The 14,743-nt window shown below is 30.4% G+C and overlaps 1 protein-coding gene across 3 annotated transcripts in view; it reads right to left on the bottom strand.

The window, feature by feature from the left end:
• Nucleotides 1–14,743, bottom strand: part of LOC126881115 (prothrombin-like) — a 131,132-nt gene that overhangs the window by 100,027 nt on the left and 16,362 nt on the right. The gene's annotated exons all lie outside the window — the stretch shown is intronic.

Genomic DNA, 14,743 nt, shown 5'->3' with positions numbered 1-14,743 from the left:
GATTTGACAACAATGTAATTACCACTATAATATCGGCCGCATTAGAAGACCCTGATTCACCAAAATCTATAAGAATCGTTTTAGCAGTTTCCGAGAAATTACCGTGTTTCCATACTTTCTCGCTACCCTGTATAATCTTCTGACAAAAGGGGGCGCAAAGATGAGTCTTGCACCCCGGCACCGTGTATGCTTAAGACGGTCCTGGTTCTGTTGTTGTGGGGCAAGATATTTTAAGTAAAATAAACGTGGTAGCAAAATCCTTTAAAGTCCAAAATTTGACATAAAATCTTCACTTCAACATTTCCAAACTTAACTATAATCGTACGTATATTTGGAGGAAGTGTTAGAAGGGGGAGGCAAGTATTAGTTGCACAAGGGCGGCCAACACATTAGCGGCGGCCCTGAGTGGGAGGCATATCGTCGATATTAGTGATGTAACGAATATTCGTATTCGCATTCGCATTCGCGAATATTCGCATGTTTTTGCATATTCGAATTCGCATCCGCATTCGCGAAATTTGTGCGAATATTTTGCGAATATGAAAACCAGAAAAAAAATAATTTTAAAATAATATTAAGTTAATAAAATCAAAATCTATTCACTTCTCATCTTTTTTTATTAAGAAAAGGTAACTTAACCTCAAACATGCAGCTACTCTCAAATGGAAATATGCAGGACAAAGCAGGACAATGCAAAAACAGCAGACAAAGAGACGGAAGATGGAATGAAGCGATAACTCACTGGAGACCTTGGGACTACAAAAGAGGAAGGGGCAGACCACAGACGAGATGGTCGAATGACCTAAAGAGATACGCAGCGACCAGATCGACAGCGTTAGCACTGAACCGAGAAGAGTGGAAAAGTAAGGGGGAGGCCTACGTTCAACTTTGGACAAATGAAGGGCAATAGATAGATAGAACTTAACCTTGTATAATCACATTATCAGCCTTCACTTTTTTTTATTATTTGGTAGTATGTAATAAAGCTTAAGATTCAGATTGATTTACACTAAATATCAATTAACTTTTCATTAAAAATTTAGGAAATATTACAAAAATAGAAACAAATTAAAAAAAAACTGGACATTCGCATTCGCGAATATCAGTAGCAGATATTCGCATTCGCATTCGTATTCGCGAATGTTAAAAAAATAACATTCGTTACATCACTAGTCGATATGATTTGGATTTGACTGTGTTCTGTGAATATAATCTATTTATGGGGTACTGACTTGTTAACTAAGAATATTATAAGGAATAGGATAAATCCTCACATGGATGTTAGATGTTTCTGAAGTTAAGTCAAGTATCTACTTTTCATAAATAATGAAAAAAAAAGATACATGCAACATAAAATGAAAACCTTAACATTTAAAAACAGGAAAAAAATAATCAAGAAATAATTGAAAAGGATTAGTTGAATATAACCTAGAATAGGCAAAAATCCAAAAGTAATAGAAAATTTCACAAAAGTAATAGAAATGTTACACCCTGTTAAATATAACAGGGTGTAACAAAAATGCAGGTCATAAATTAAATCACATATTTTGGGACCAAAAATAGTTCGATTGAACCTAACTTACCTTAGTACGAATGTGCACATAAAAAAAGTTACAGCTCTTTGAAGTTACACAATGAAAATCGATTTTTTCCAATATATCGAAAACTAATGTAGATTTTTTATTAAAAATGAACATGTGGCATTCTTATAGCAAGTCCGTCTTAAAAAAATTATAGTGAAATTTGTGAACCTCATAAAAATTTTATGGGGGTTTTGTTCCCTTAAAACCCCCCAAACTTTTGTGTACCAATTAAATTATTATTGGGTACCATTAGTTAAAAACAGTGTTTATAAAACTTTTTTGCCTCAGTACTTTTTCGATAAGCCAGCGTTTATCGAGATATTTTGGATATTTGTCGAATTCACCACATATTTGTATATCGCACCCTAGTTCAATAGTGCCACAAGTGCAAAACACAATATTCTCGAGAAATGAGCAAAACGTTCTGTAGTAAATGCGTTATGCCCTGTAAATAATTTATTTTGAAAGTGACTGGCTTCAAATTTATTGTGGCAGTGTATATTATCGCCACATCTCTCTTGATTTTTGCAGTTGTGGCCGTATTGAACGTATTGAATTACATCGGTTGTATTGTGGCAGTGTATATGATCGCCACATCTCCCAGTTATGGCCGTATTGCATTTTCAAAACCTCCAAAAACATTAGAGTGAAATACCGAAGTAACTTACTTTATACTTATCCAAAACAATATTTTAGTTCAGGCTGTATTGCATTAGATGGGCCATTATATAGGCAATATTTTACAGCCTTAACCCAAAATTCGAATTTTTTGCAGTTGTGGCACAATTGAACTAGGTGTGCGATATGGTCAAGTACGATTATAGACACCTGACACCTGTTAATAATCTGAAAATTTATTTACATAATTTATATTTTTAGGTATATCTTGAAACATATTAAAAAAGAAGCCACATCTCGACAAAAGGTGGCTAATCAACAAAATACTAAGAGGCAAGAAAGTTTTAAAACATTGTGTTTAACTAATCGTACCACAATAATAATTTAATTGGAACGTACACAAAAATTTGGGGGGGGTTAAGGGAACAAAACCCCATAAAATTTTTATGGGGTGTACAAAGGACCAGTCAACACTCCTTATGGAAAAGTGGTCCCGGTCAAATTTGATGGAAGTTTGGTCAATGATACTTCTTGATGTGTAGATTAAAAAAGTCCATGGCACCTGGGTCTGAATAACTACTATTCTCGAGTTACAGCCTTCTGAAGTTATTGGATTAGGGTGCTCGGTTTACGTTAAGTGCACTAATTTACGGTCAAGTGAACGAAAATATTTATTACTAGAAGAAGAGAAACTCATGTTCTTCATACATACTTGCGTGTTGTATATGAATTCGTGGTCAAAAATAGTTGGATCGTATTTTAGTCTTCAAAAAACCTCCGAAAAGTCTTCAGAAAACTAAAGAAGTGCGGTATAAAAGGTGCTGCTAGATCGATATAAGCATTATCATGTTTTCATGAATGCTTCTCAGTTATGGAATACCAGCAAAACTACAGTTCCGCCTTATCTTTAGAAAACTACTGAACAGTGGCGGATCTAGGGGGATGGGGGTAATTCCACTCGTAACATGTTCCAGAATAATTAAAGAAAAAATTGTTGAAACATAAAAAATACATTAGTTGACATGAAACTTGTCCCGCATATCAGATATAAGACAGGTAGAGAACATGGACTTGATTTCAATACAAAAAAAACAAAGTAAATGGTAGTTTGTAAATGCTAAATATTAATTACAATTGTCTATGGAAAAAACGGGTTTAAATCATCTTCGACTATTCGTATGTTAACATTTTGCTGATTTCGGTTAGATGCATCATACGTCGTGTTAACTAACGACCTATCAGGATACTTAACATTGGGTTGACAAAGCCTAAAAACCATATAAGACACTGGTGATATGAGCACAAGTACCTACATTTCTCGCACCAGATTGACAGGTACAGTAGTACCTGTTAATCGGTTCTTCTACAGGCTCATCTTCATCATTATCTTCATCAACCGTATAGGAAATGAATACTTGGTGTTTTGTAGCTTGCCGAAACCTAGAAAATATTCGAACTCATATGAATCCCGGTTTATCCATATTCTCATCAATTTGAAACTCTTCGTCATTTTCTCTTATTTTTTTATCTTGTATGTAAGATGGTGCCAGTTTAATTTGATATGTCCCAATCGTAAGGTCTTTTAGGTAGTCTAAGTCGAAAACAGGAAAGTTAGCAAAATCATGATTATGAAGCCTTCTCCATTGACCATTTCTTCTATATGATTATACCTAAGTATGAATATTATAGTTGTTATAAAAATAACCCTACAAAATTATTCTCCATAATATTTTGTATTAAAAAGCTCATCATCATTGGCTGTAGAACCCCTGGTGGACCTCGGTCTGTTCGAGAATCAGCTTCCATTCCATTCTATCCTCCGCCTTGGTTTTCCAATTTCGTACTCTTAACACCCGTAACTCATCTTCTCTGGTCCTTAAATCGTACTTTGGGCCATGGGCGCCCATGCCCATGGGCAGGGGGGCCGTGACCCCCTGGCTTTTCGGGTGCTTTGAATTATATTGGTTATTCAAAGGATACAAAATATAATGTGCAACATCTTCACGTTTGCCACCCCCTAAAAATTTTTATATGGGCGCCCGTGCTCTGGGCTTACGTCTTTTCGTCAAGCTATCCGCTCTTTGGTTATAAATGTGTTTTGATGGCTCTATCTGGTTCATTTTCGTTAAATAAAGTTATTTCATTAATTCTGGAACATGTTACCGGTGGAATTACCCCCATCCCCCCTAGATCCGCCACTGTTCAGTAGTTTTCTAAAGATAAGGCGGAACTGTAGTTTTGCTGGTATTCCATAACTGAGAAGCATTCATGAAATCATGATAATGCTTATATCGATCTAGCAGCACATTTTATACCGCAATTCTTTAGTTTTCTGAAGACTTTTCGGAGGTTTTCTGAAGACTAAAATACGATCCAACTATTTTTGACCACAAATCATATACAACACTCAAGTATGTATGAAGAACATGAGTTTCTCTTCTTCTAATAATAAATATTTTCGTTCACTTGACCGTAAATTAGTGCACTTAACGTAAACCGAGCACCCGAATCCAATAACTTCAGAAGGCTGTAACTCGAGAATAGTAGTTATTCAGACCCAGGTGCCATGGACTTTTTTAATCTACACATCAAGAAGTATCATTGACCAAACTTTCATCAAATTTGACCGGGACCACTTTTCCATAAGGAGTGTTGCCTGGTCCTTTAACTGTTATTTTTTTAAGATGGTCCTGCCATAAGAATGCCACATGTCTATTTTCAATAAAAAAAAAATCTCTAATTGTTTTCGATATATTGAAAAAAATTGATTTTTATTTTGTAACTTCAAAGGGCTGTAACTTTTTTTATGTGCACATTTGTACTAAGGTAAGTTAGGTCGATCAGCTTAGCCAAGCGGACTGAGGGGCACGATTGACAAATCTATAGTGGATATGAGGTCGAGGCGATCGAGGTTCGTGCCCCAGCCCGGTGAATAGAAAAATAAAAAGGCTGACGTCGTAGTCTAAAATTCTTAAAAGAATCTACGACTTGGTCTGGAATAAGCTGGTGTCTGATCGGCCTATGGAGGAGCAGTACGGCAAGGAATAAGGGCTTGCGGCTCGGTGACACTCCTCCATAGATCCCTACCGGAAGGGCATTGACGCCTAAAAAACGGTATATATATATATATATATATATATATATATATATAAAGAAAAAGAAGTACTATGTTGACTTATTTAAAAAACAATTTTAAGTTTCTGTGGGTTGGAGTCAATAAAAAAGGGCTTTTAGAAAACTATTTTATATCTCTCAAGCTTTCGAATGTTAATTACATTCCTTTTCAAGAGCTAAAATACAGAGTTGCTAATAAAGTGGAAACAAAAATGATGTAAAAAATATAACTCACCAGATAAATTTAGGTTGGTTATTAAACTGCTAACTTAAGTAACATCAAATATAAATTATTATCAAAATGTATATTTCCCAGACTGTAAGGAAAATTTATGAATTTTTATTTAATTTTGAATTTAAAATTATCGATAAAATAAATTTTTTTTATAAAATTCAAAGTCAATGTCAAATAAAAAGTCATCCTACATAGACAAGTAAATGAAAGTGGGGTATATTTAAGTATATTACCAAATGATAATTTATTAAAAAGAAAGAAAAAGAAGATTTAAATAAGTAGAAAAATATTTTGTTTTCTATTATAGTTTACAGAAGTGCAAATTTTTTTTAAAAAAGGATATAAAAAATAGAATAAAAAAAATTTTTTTTTTTTTTTTGGAGTCAATGTGTCTTATGGTTTTATGGTGAAATATTTGAATTATAAAGAGATGATGTAGTTATAAATTTTACTTAAATTTTGAATTTCTGATCTTTTATTTAAACTATTATCACTTTTACTAATAGATACTATTTCCAAAAAGGTCCTTTTGAATTTATTACCTTCACTGCACAAAATTTTAGTATTATCGAAATCCATTATATGGTTTTTGTCAATTACATGCTCTGCCAAAGCACAAGAAGGTTTTTTTATTCTACAATCGCTTTTATGCGAAATAATACGATTAGACAAATTCCTTCCAGTTTCACCAATATATACAGCCTCACACTGAGTACAATTAATGCTGTATACTACATAAATTTTTTTTAACATATCTATAGGATATTTGGTCTTAGAATACAGAGATGTAATGGTTTTGATGTTTTTTGTTGCTATTTTTATACTGTCAATAACCTTTAAAATTTTTATTAATTTAGGTGTTAATGATGGTATGTAGGGGAGTGAATGGTAATATATGTTTTGATTACCAGAAGCATTGTTTTGAGATCTCACTAAAGATGGTGTTAGATTATTAACATGAACTATGTTAGAAAACATAGTTTTATTACACAGGATGCTGTTTTCTAACATAGTTCATGTTAATAATCTAACACCATCTTTAGTGAGATCTCAAAACAATGCTTCTGGTAATCAAAACATATATTACCATTCACTCCCCTACATACATTCAAAATTAAATAAAAATTCATAAATTTTCCTTACAGTCTGGGAAATATACATTTTGATAATAATTTATATTTGATGTTACTTAAGTTAGCAGTTTAATAACCAACCTAAATTTATCTGGTGAGTTATATTTTTTACATCATTTTTGTTTCCACTTTATTAGCAACTCTGTATTTTAGCTCTTGAAAAGGAATGTAATTAACATTCGAAAGCTTGAGAGATATAAAATAGTTTTCTAAAAGCCCTTTTTTATTGACTCCAACCCACAGAAACTTAAAATTATATATATATATATATATATATATATATATATATATATATATATATATATATATATATATATATATATATATATATATATATATATATATATATATGCATGCAGGGCTTCGGCAAAAGCTTTGTTAATGCTAGATTTTACATACCAAATAAATGGTGTAAGATCACATCGTTAAATCCTCCGTATATCAATGGGTACCAATAGAATAGACTAGTTTCGCGATGCCTCGCTCGTCAGTATTCGGCTAGGTACGAATTGATACACCGACGGTTCAATGATGTGTCTTAATATTTCGCACCTCAGGTGCCGAGCTACAAAAGTGCCATCTACTCTGATGACCAAGAAGTAGAAACACGACTCGAAAAGATGGCACTTTTGTAGCTCGGCACCTGAGGTGCGAAATATTAAGACACATCATTGAACCGTCGGTGTATCAATTCGTACCTAGCCGAATACTGACGAGCGAGGCATCGCGAAACTAGTCTATTCTATTGGTACCCATTGATATACGGAGGATTTAACGATGTGATCTTACACCATTTATTTGGTATGTAAAATCTAGCATTAACAAAGCTTTTGCCGAAGCCCTGCATGCAGGCAACTTTTAATTCAGCTCAAAAGATTGTACTCTATAGTGCTAACAATATTTTATAAAAATTAAAAATATTTCAATACTTATCATTGACCCTATTGGTCCTTCACTAAATTGTTCATCTATATTAAAAAAATTTTGTAAGATATTTCAAATAATGTCATGTCATGTCTAAATGTAATTTTATCTTTTATTGATTTTGAAGTTGTGCTAAATTAATTAACTTTTATTTTACTAAATTACTACTTTATTTTACGTTTTTCCATTTAAGCATTTACATGACCATGTTAAGTTTGATTCTCATTTTAGTTACACCATATTTGAAATATCCTCAATAAGTTTGTAAGTACAAAATTTTATACATGTTTTCATATTATCTTACACCAAAAATATCTTTGTAGCACCCTGATGATGGTTAAAATCTTAACCGAAAGCTCGGATTAAAGAAATTTAAAAGAGTACACTTTTTCATTTGCTGCATAACCCAATAACCAAATTTATATAATTACTGTCAGCAAAGACTCATTGTCTTTTATATATATATATATATATATATATATATATATATATTATTGTGTTTGCTTTTTATCAATCAAAAGCAAAATAAAAATTAAATTAAATTTTTTTTAAATAACGCGGGCACATAAATTTGATACACCCTGTATATTGAGCTGTTTTAAAATTTATTAGAATTTAGTGAATGTAAATAGATTTCTCTTTTAACGAGCTGTCCGAGGAACCATTAAAGACTTTTGTGGATAATTAAAGTGAAAAGAACTATGTATTTAGATTTAAAATGAAAAAAAATTGTTTACTGTATAGGTGATTATCAATATTTCTCGAAATTGATAATTGAAAAGAAAGTTGGAATTTTAATATCTTCATTTCAATACGAGTATATGTGGGAGAGTTTCTCCGAAAGTAATTAGGATTGTCGGAACAAATTTGAGGGTGACTGTTGTTTGTCAAATGGAAAAGTCAATGTTCTGATTCTTGGAATGTGGAAGGGGAAAAGATGGATTAGATGATTGAGAGAGAGTGAAAAATATTTCATTATGTTGTTGGCAGCGAGAAGAAGCGGTTTTCGACGTGTTAAGTGGAGTAGATAGTTAGCATATATCAGTGGCTGGTTGATAGTGGAGAATAGTGTTGAAAAGTGGAACGAGAGACAGATCAAATCGAGACGAAATACCTCTTTGATTCTGTATTATTGTGAGAAGGAGAGCAGAGAATTTTTGGAGTTTTGTTTGAATCGAGAACGTGTCAAAGAGACAGGGTTTGTTGGAGAATTAGTGCTGGTATGCTGATAGTTTTGAAGCTGGACAACGGAGAGAGGCTTTGATGAGTAGCCTTTAACATAATCAACGAGGGAGAGCTGTTTGGGGTCACGAGAAGACATCCGAGTGAGGGAAGCAAAAGGTCAGTCAATTTATGTGAAAGAGATTTTTGTGTTCGGGAAATAAATTTTTGAGTAAAAAGCATATGAATTAAAATTCCAATATTTCAAAATATAAATAGTAAATATAGGTAATCTTGCGAAGACATAAATTTGTTTGGTTTAGTTTGTTTTACCAAAGTCATCGGGAACAAACCGATAAATTGTTTTTCTTGTAACGATAATAAATTTAAGTGGTATAAATTTCATTCGGACATCTGTGTCCACAGGTTTTTTAGATTCGATAGTTTTCAGAGTATAAATTTGATAAATAAAAGACAATTCTGTATTTTTATTTTAATATTTTGCTTTATTTCTTTTCCCTATTTTATCCCGATTAGGATCAACTCAGAGATACTGAACCCACGAGAGAAGATAAGTATAACGTGAGATAATTTGGATTTTTTTTAATAATATAAAAAACACCCTGAGATTTTTTATTCAATTTTGATGTATGATTTGCGACAATTAAATAATTAATCAAATAAATAATAATTAATATAAAATAAATAAGAACAATATATACAGCGTGTCTACAGTAGGAAAAATGAAAGAATACCCATGGACGAACATATAAAACACGCTGTATTTTCCTGTCACAGTGTCACACAAAAAATTGGCCAACGCAAGTACATGTAATAATTATTGTTACATGTACTTGCACTGGACAATTTTCTTTGTGACACGGTGACAGGAAAATACAGCGTGTTTTATATGTTCGTTCATGGGTATTCTTTCATTTTTCCGACTGTACTTGAGTTGGAAACATATGGGAAACTTTTTTATTATTAATTTTACGAAAAAAAGTTATTCTTTATAAAAAGTTCTGCATGCCCCAAAACCTAAGATTCAATCATCAGATATCAAATTTTCTCAATATTATACGAGGTATGTCAAAAAATATGAATTTCGGTCAAGGGTAAAGTACCTTTATTTCTCTCAATATCGAAAATTCTTGTGATAAAAAGTTATTTGGAATTAAAAACTAAGATGAAATATGCAATTACATGCTTCTAATTGAAAAAAAAATTTGTTTCTCAAATTTATGGATACCCAACATCGTTTTTAATTATTACAAATATGATAACTCGTTTATTATTCATTTTACGAAAAAAAGTTATTCTTCATAAAAAGCTTTGCATGGTCTAAAATCTAAGACACAACCATGATATATCAACTTTTATTAATTTTATACGAGGTGTGTCAAAAAATATGAAATTCGCTCAAGATTATAGTACCTTTATATTTCACAATATTTCAATTAGAAGGATGTAATTGCATATTGAAACATAGTTTTTAATTTTAAACAACCTTTTTAATAACTGTTTTCAATATTATGAAAAATAAAGGTACTTCACTCTTGAGAAAAATTCATATTTTTTGACATACCTCATATAAAATTAATAAAATGTGATATCTGATGGTTGCACTTCGGTCTTAGGATATACAGAGCTTTTTATAAAGAATACCTTTTTTCGTAAAAGTAATAATAAAAGAGTTATCCTATGTGTAATAAATAAAAACGAAGTTAGTATCAATAAATTTGAGAAAAATTTGGAAAATATTTTTTTCCAATTATAAGCATATAATTGCATATTTGATCTTAGTTTTTATTTCCAAACAACTTTTCATAATAAGAATTTTCGATACTGAGAGAAATAAAGGTACTTTACTCTTGAACGAAGTTCATATTTTTTGACATACCTCGTATAATGTTGACAAAATTTGATATCTGATGATTGAATCTTAGGTTTTAGAGCATGCAGAACTTTTTATAAAGAATAACTTTTTTTCGTAAAATTAATAATAAAAAAGTTTCCCATATGTTTCCAACTCAAGTAGACACGCTGTATATATATATATATATATATATATATATATATATATATATATATATATATATATATATATATATATATATATATATATATATATATATATATATATATATTATTGTGTTTTCAATTTATCAATCAAAGGCAAAATGAAAATTAAATTAAAATTTTTTTAAATAACGAGGGCACATAAATTTAATACACCCTGTATATTGATCTGTAAATATTTATTAGAATTTAGTTTGGATGTAAGTGGATTTCTTTTTTAATGAGCTTTCCGATGAACCATTAAAGACTTTTGTGAATAATTAAAGTGAAAAGGACGATGTATTTAGATTTAAAATGGAAAAAGATTGTTTATTACGGGAACTATAGAATCCACAGGTAGAGGTAATTATCATTTTCTAGAAAAATGGTTTAAAAGAAAGTTTGGAATTTTAATATCTTTGTTTCAAACCGAGTAAATATTGTAGGGTTCCCCGAAAGTAATTAGGATGGTCGGAATAATTTTGAAAATGACTGTTTGTCGAATGGAAAAGAGAAATGTTTCTGATTCTTGGCAAGTTGGAAGGGGAAAAGTGGTTTGAATGTTGAGTGAGTTTGAAAAAGAAGTTATTATGTTATTGGCATCGCTGAGGAGCAGTTCGACGTTTTCGTGGATAGATAGTTAGCAAGTACCAGTGGTTGTTTGATAGTGGAAAATAGTGCTGAAAAGTGGAACGAGAGACAGATAGAGAATTTTTGGAGTTTTGTTTGAATCGAGTACTGGTCAAAAGAGGCCTGGCTTGTTGGAGAATTGGTGCTGGTATGCTGATAGTTTTGAAGCTGGAGAACGGAGAGGACTTTGATGAGTAGCCTTTAACATAGTCAACGAGGGAGAGCTGTTTTGGGTCACGAGAAGACATCAGAGTGAGTGAAGCAAAAGGTCAGTCAACTTATGTGAAAGATATTTTTATGTTCGGAAACTAAAATTTTGAGTAAAAAGCGTAGGAATTAAAATTCCAATATTTCAGAAAGTAAATAGGGAGTATAGCTAATCTTGCGAATACATAATTTGGTTTTGTTTATTTTGTTGTACCAAAGTCATCGGGAACAAACCGATAAATTGTTTTTTTTAACTAGAATAAATTTAAATGGTAGAAATTTCATTCGGACATCTGTGTCCACAGGTTTTAGATTTGATAGATTTTTAGAGTATCGATTTTGATAAATAAAAGACAATTCTGTATGTTTGTTTTATGTTTTGCTTTATTTCTTTTCCCTATTTTATCCCGATTAGGATCAACTAAGAAATACTGAACCCACGAGAGAAGATAAGTATAACGTAAGATAATTTAGACATTTTCTTGATATTATAAAAAGGCACCCTGAGATTTTTTATTCATTTTTTATGTATGATTTGCGACAATTAAATAATTAATCAAATAAATAATAATTAATATAAAATTAATAAGAAGCAGATCATAACAATATATATATATATATATATATATATATATATATATATATATATATATATATATATATATATATATATATATATATATATATATATATATAACAGGTATATAATCTTTGCTGAACAGTTAGGAAACAAGGTTGAAATATTGGGGTAGCAGCAATCTCAAAGAAAACTCTTTATAATAATTCCAAGCTTTCGATAATGTTTATTATCATCTTCAGGAAACTACAAATATAAATATACAGTATTTAACAATTAGTCTAACTAAAATCAATAAAAATTGTTATCTTTGTGCCATCAAAAATCCAAAACACCATAGTTTTCCCTCACTAAACTAGGTGTCTAGGATCCCCAGAAACACAAAAATAACAAAATATTGCTCTGAGAAATGCAGAGCTAATACTCTCACTATAAACACCGCATATCACAGAACAACCTTACTAAAAAATTATTTATATGTTTTGGTACTTACATTATTTGAGGATGTAGAGCCTAGTTGTTAAATACTGACATAACAATGAAATTTTGTCTTGGTAAATAGTAAATAATATAAATTAAAGTAAAAACTATATAAAAACTTATAAAAATCTGAGTATAAAGCGATAAAAGCTAAAATATTTTTTAAAAAATTATGTATGTCTAATTGGCATTTTACAAAATGTCTAACAAAATGTTATGGATGTTTATTCATTTTTCTTTGAATTCATACGGAAACGTCACATTCACTGAACCAATTACAATTTTGTTATAAATTTCTAATAATTTTGAAATAGGAAAAGAGCGAAATGATAATATAAAAGTTTTAATAAATGCAAAATTGTTTCATAGTCCTTGTCTTTTATTATTATGTAGTATACTGAAAAAATCTACAAATTATGTATCAAATTAAAGAAGAATCTGAATTATTAAATTTAAATTGGTTATTTTTGTCTAAAGTGAGCAAATAAGAATAAATTTCACTGAGATGTCTTACATCTGATTTTTTGTTTATCGAATTTTCTTCTTGAAAGATAAAAGCCATTTCCAAAAAAAGTCTTTTTTTATATGAGTTCTCAGAAGCTAGTACTTTAGTATGTTGATAATCCATTACATGACCCTCTTTGGAAACATGTTCTGCTAAAGCACAACGTTCAGGATGTAGTCTAGAATCACTTTTATGTGAAATTATTCGAGATGATAAAGTTATAATAATTATTATTACATAATAATAAAAGACAAGGACTATGAAACAATTTTGCATTTATTAAAACTTTTATATTATCATTTCGCTCTTTTCCTATTTCAAAATTATTAGAAATTTATAACAAAACTGTAATTGGTTCAGTGAATGTGACGTTTCCGTATGAATTCAAAGAAAAATGAATAAACATCCATAACATTTTGTTAGACATTTTGTAAAATGCCAATTAGACATACATAATTTTTTAAAAAATATTTTAGCTTTTATCGCTTTATACTCAGATTTTTATAAGTTTTTATATAGTTTTTACTTTAATTTATATTATTTACTATTTACCAAGACAAAATTTCATTGTTATGTCAGTATTTAACAACTAGGCTCTACATCCTCAAATAATGTAAGTACCAAAACATATAAATAATTTTTTAGTAAGATTGTTCTGTGATATGCGGTGTTTATAGTGAGAGTATTAGCTCTGCATTTCTCAGAGCAATATTTTGTTATTTTTGTGTTTCTGGGGATCCTAGACACCTAGTTTAGTGAGAGAAAACTATGGTGTTTTGGATTTTTGATGGCACAAAGATAACAATTTTTATTGATTTTAGTTAGACTAATTGTTAAATACTGTATATTTATATTTGTAGTTTCCTGAAGATGATAATAAACATTATCGAAAGCTTGGAATTATTATAAAGAGTTTTCTTTGAGATTGCTGCTACCCCAATATTTCAACCTTGTTTGTTATATATATATATATATATATATATATATATATATATATATATATATATATATATATATATATATATATAAGTTAGGTTCAATCGAACTATTTTTGGTCCCAGAATATATGATTTAATTTATGACCTGTATTTTTGTTGCACCCTGTATGTGTATAATGCTGTATACATAATTATAATAAATTTACTAATGTCCTACTCTGTATTAGAGTACAAAGACTCGTTTCATACAGGTTCTCTGAACCGCATATTGGAATATTTTTCTAGCGGTGCCTTTTGATATTGTCATATCTGGGTTAAACAGAGAACTGGAATCGAGTCGACATTCATTTCAATAATTATAATAGTTAAGGGAAAATGAAAATGTAGTATGTCAAAGTGTGTAAATAATTTATTTCCTTAGCTGAGCGCTTTCGACATAAACGTCATCATCGGAGCTAATGGTCGAATACTAAAAAAGTACCGCTACATAGAGGTGTAAACAAGTGCATCTTAGGAATGTAACTTTGATTTTTAAATTGTGAATGCTAACTTAGTCCTCCGTACAACAGCAAACAGCAAA

This window comes from Diabrotica virgifera, chromosome 3 (genome assembly GCF_917563875.1).
Source record: "Diabrotica virgifera virgifera chromosome 3, PGI_DIABVI_V3a".
Taxonomy (NCBI): Eukaryota; Metazoa; Arthropoda; class Insecta; order Coleoptera; family Chrysomelidae; genus Diabrotica; species Diabrotica virgifera.
Note: the sequence above shows the minus strand (reverse complement) of the source record. Positions and strands in the feature narration are given on the sequence as shown.